Genomic DNA, 5,332 nt, shown 5'->3' with positions numbered 1-5,332 from the left:
TACTGCACTGAAATGCACACATACATCATGACCGTGGGTGTAAATTACACCCCATCAGTCCAGCCAGCTAGGGGCCTGCTCCACCCTGGCCCAAATTGCTGCTGTCCCAGGTGCACATGTAGATGTTGCACCCATGGACAGTTCAGTCTGGCTCAAAGCGGTCTGGAATTTATGATGTTGCATTAATTGCACTTGTAGATGCACCCTCTCATGCTGCACTATCTTAGACTATGTCCTGGTTTTACTCTTTCTAGGGAGTGGTGATACCTCAGATTTAAATAAAAAGTGAGAATCCTTTCTTATGGTTCCTACATTCTAGAGGCAAGGATGGGATACAACTAAATGGGATATTCATAGGATGTATAAGGCAGGCTTATTCTCTTCAGCATAGGGGTTGCAGATAGTTCTGTATATATTTTACTGGACCATAGATTTTTGTTAGTTTCAGACTAACAGGCTAACAGTTTCACACTGCTTATATTAATAATCTTGTAGCTGTTGCCTAACTATATTACATTGCATCTGTTTCATTGTCCATCATACCCATAACAAGTATGATAAACTTTAACTATAGCAGACATGGTCAGCATAAGAATTTTTACCTCTAGTCTTTTATTCAGTTATCCCAAAATATTATATAAAATTTAATTTCAGTAAGATTTAGTTGAAGCAGTTACATTTGAGAATGTTCACCCTTTAAAATAAATAGCTATTTTTATAATACAAAATATTAAGTACAAGAAATGTACAGTAAAGTTCCTATAACAAGCTCTGCTTGTATCACTTGGTACTTTTCATATGTATGTCAGAAATCACCATTACAGATCTTTTTATTCAGTCACACTCCCAGTATAGTCTATAGATAACCAGTGTTGTGACCCACACTCTGTGTGACTAAATAGATGAACTTGACAAACCATGTCATTTGGACCAGTCTCATCCCTTCAAACCTATTTGTTCTATTACAAGACGAAGATTTGTCTTTGTAACAACAAAGACATTTTATCATTTTATGATGGTCTTGAGTCAAGAACAAAATAGCAGTCCTGGCTCCCTTTTCCCCTTTTTTTACTAGAAAATACCTCTTTATACACTTCCTTTTAAACATTTTTTGCAGTATTTTAGTTAAAAAATACCAACTGCTATAATTTGCCTGAAGATGTAGCAAAGATCATGGTACAGATTTTCAGCTGTCAGGATAGCTCTATTGAAGTCAGTAGAGCTGCACCAAATAACTTAATCTCAGGTAAAATGAGTTGTAGCTTTCTTAAATATCATCATTGGTAGTCATTGATGTATATATAGCCATGTCTGAGATAATGGCTATTTAAGAGCAGACAAGACAAAAATGTTTCAGAAGAGAAAGAAGAAAATATTGTAAGAAGTTTAAACTACTAGTTATTCAGACTATTCAGACTATTCCAACATCTAATTTAAATAAGATACTTTAACTGTATGAAAACTGCTACTGGATCTTTAATGTTGAAGTGGTTAAAACCTCAGCTTTTTCTCAGTTGCTCTAAAATCATGTGGTCACATTCTGAGATTAATTTAGACATAAAAAGAAGCACATTGAAATAAGACCTATTGCTTTCTTCCTTTTTTGGCTTTCTTACTATTGAAGTTTTGAAAAAAGGTTATAGTGTCAAAAATGTGTTTTGCTTTTAAACATATCCTAAGCCTGCTACTCCTGGTGCTGCTTTCTGTCTGCCTGTAACTCTGCTGGGTAGCAGAGAGACAGACAGTGGTCCTTCTTTGTGGGTCTATGTTGGACAGGGGGAATAGAGCTAGTATTCTTCACTTCCATGTAGGAGACTCAGATTTAGAAATGCTAGTCTTGTGCTTCTAAGACAAGCAGAAATAATAAAGGTAATATGTAATTCCTGGGGTCCAAGTATTTCACCTTTTCATAGTTTAACTATGGAATTTAACATTCATGTCATCCAAGATCCAAGCATGTATCACCTAGAGATAGTTAAAATTTTATAACTGAACAAGTTTTACAATGTAAAAATAATAGTGGTTAGACAAAAAAGGGATGTGTTTCCATAGCAAAATGTGTCAGTATGTTTTTCATTATCAACACACAAAACCAATTCTCCTTTAGTTTACCTTCAATTGAAATGTTCATTTCATTGTTTAAAAAGCTATGGTTTCAAGCTGTGGATATTAGCCAATGAAAGAGTCAGTTTCAGTTTTATTTTTGACATCTTGTATATTTACTGAATTTGGGAAGATTGAAAGTGATCATATCACAAGAGGCAAATTTAGAGATAAAAGGGTGAGAGACAAGGATCTATTCAGGTGCTAGCTTTTATTGGACCAAGTATGTAGTTGGGATAAAGTTAGACAAGCTTTTGAATAAAAGGCATTCTTCAACAGGCTTATGCCATGCATTCAAAAGAACTAGTTTAATTTCTGGACCATCATGGCTGCAACATTACTCTTACACTACTGTAGAGATAAAAGGGGAAGAAGCGGGGTATATTATTCATTTGGTGGCAAAAAGAAGAAAGGAAAATGTTTTAAAGACATTATAATTATAATTAATTTTTCATTTTTCTCATTTGAATTCTGAATAATAAGATGACACTATTTTTTTAAAGTTTCTAATCCACTCTTGTATTTTTTCAGAGACATTCTAGCCATGGTGTCTAGCCTCAGAGGTTGAAAGTGTCAAGTTCATGTTTGTGTCCATGTAAATGATACCACAATGTGGGTGTGGGGACTTCTAAATGCAAAATGCAATTTTTTTAGCTACAATTTTAACTATAAAGGAGTGGGAGAATATCCAGTTCATTTGGATGCAGTGGTTATTCCAGAATGTATCCTGAAATACAATAAATCTCTGGTTTCCCATTTTCTAATTAACTGTAACATGCCATTGTCTTTCTGGGTGGCTTAGGGAAATGAATCTTAATTCTTTCATACACATACACAGCCACTCATAGCAAATCTAAGGAGATTATTTTCCATTCCTCAAGTAGAAGCAATGCTCCCACTAGGATGTTTCTCTCTCTTTTAAAGATATAGTTCTACTGTGGAAGGAAAATTACATAATAGATCCCATCATTTAAAAAAATTAGGTTCAATAGGCTCATAATATTTTTTTCCCCACATTCTATTCCATTAACTTCATTGAGGAAGGGAAAATTTGAGTTGGAATTTCAATATTTGTAAGCTGTTCAGAGGTATGTAGACTTTTGGATGCTTATCAGATCCTTTTTTTTTTTTTTAATTTGCCCACCACACATTGCAAATTCAAGGATATCTTATCACACTACACACACAATCAGTGTCTTAAGTGATAAATATAGCTTGAAATAATACTAAAAAAATACATTCTGGAATCACATTACGAATTAAAATGTTCAAAATTGGTTTAAAATCTCTTGAAAAACTCAGTGGAACATGATTACTTGCAAACTAGGGCATAATTACACAAAGCTGATGCCCTCCTTCCTTCCCTCCCACCCCCACCAAAAGAAAGTAAAACCACATTTAAATTTTATAGTGTAAGTAGTCCCATTTACTTCAGTAGGACTACTCACTTAAAGTTATGCATATGCTAGTTCTAATAAGAATTAATTTGAAGGACATACTTTTTGTGGAACAACAGATCATCCAAGAGTTTATCATGCTCATTGAAAAGAATTTCCAAACCGTTGCAACAGTACTTTGTTAATTAAGAAAGAAAATAATTTCTAGGCACTTAGCACATGATTTTAGAATCACCATGGGTTATGAATAAGGAACAGGGAAATTATTGTCATTTTTATATAAATCTGCACAGTTATCAATGGAATATCTATTACTTAGTGAACTATACTATACTGCACAGCTAGAGAGAAATGACTTAACCAAAACACACATGAGGTATGCTCAAAAGATTATTCTAAAAACCAGTATAAGCTACAAAAAAAAGTTAAATAAATAATAAAATCATTATTAGTTTTGGTAATTTCAAAACATATGCTATTTACTCAAATATAAGTTGATCCTTATTATAAGATGACCCTCCCAGTAAGTAGATTCTGTATATGGAAAATGTATAAATTTGTTATACATTTTCCAGGTATAGAATCTAATTATAGGAGATTTTCTTTGAACTTGTCCCCTTCCCCCTGCCACAGCAAGGAAAATAAGCCTGGAGGTAAAATGGCCTCTTGCCCTCTACGCCTGAACTTCATTCCCCTGTAGCCCTGCCCTTCCCACTAATTGTTGCCACACCTGATCTCCCTTAGTACATAGAAGTGAGGAGCATATTTTAAAGCACTGACTTAAATATGTATGCCTATAGTAATTTGTGAAGAGGCAGATTACTATGAGTACTCATAGACTTGGTTCATCCAGGATTGATGCATTTTATCCTTTTTGAAAGTTCTGCAAGTCTTAGCACAGGTATTCCATAAACTCAGCTTCAAGCAGCATTTTTATACCTACTTACTTATAGTACAGACTATTCATGAGAGTAGTCCAAAGGCTCATGATTTACTCTTTACTTCACTGGGTTGAGTCAACAGTGTTTCAAGCCATGGTGACCCCATAGCTCAGCACTGCTCAGTATGTATGTGGATTCCAGATACCACCCCCACAAAGGATCCATATGATAATTAGTCCCCAACTCGTGACTTGACCTGGACGTTCTTCTCATGAGTCCTGGGTACCTCCAAAAAATTACATAGCACAGGGCACCCTGGTCCAGCTCCACATCATGGAGTGCGGGGCCACACTAATCATGTGCCACAGGCTGAGAGAGGGGGCAACAGAAGGATTGTGCGTGAATGGTTTGGGGCCCTGTTTAGTGGCATTTGCCAGATATTTAAGGCTAGTAAAAAAATAGGAATCATTGGAAATGAGAATGAAAGGCATAGCTCAGCTGTAGGAGTGCATAGGAAGTCAAAATGAATTCAGTGTAGTGGTTCACCAAGACTTGAAAAAGTTGGTGGTAAAGGATACTGAGCACAATGGGACTGTCCATGTCTTATTCAGAAGAGCTGAACTAACTTTGTGGTAGGTCCCTATGTTTGCTCAATATGAGCTATGTGTTTTATAGTCATGCTCACTGTTGGCTGCATTTAACTAACTTCCTAGTAGCATTCCAACACTGAGTACATGCTGCTTCTGGCAGCAGTTTAATAATAGGCAATACATGTAATGAAGTTTCCTTGTATGTGAATGCATGACCAGGAGCCTTTTTCCCCATGCTGTTTGGAGAAAAAAAAGCTTGTCTTGTATTCAACTAAATAAGGTTTAGTAGACCAGGGATACGCCTATCTCCAGGAGTACTTGAGAAGGCCCGAGGGGGTACACACCAGCGAGTGGGGAAAGA

This window comes from Alligator sinensis, unplaced genomic scaffold, assembly GCF_000455745.1.
Source record: "Alligator sinensis unplaced genomic scaffold, ASM45574v1 scaffold960_1, whole genome shotgun sequence".
NCBI classification, from domain to species: Eukaryota; Metazoa; Chordata; order Crocodylia; family Alligatoridae; genus Alligator; species Alligator sinensis.
This window is presented reverse-complemented; position numbering follows the sequence as displayed.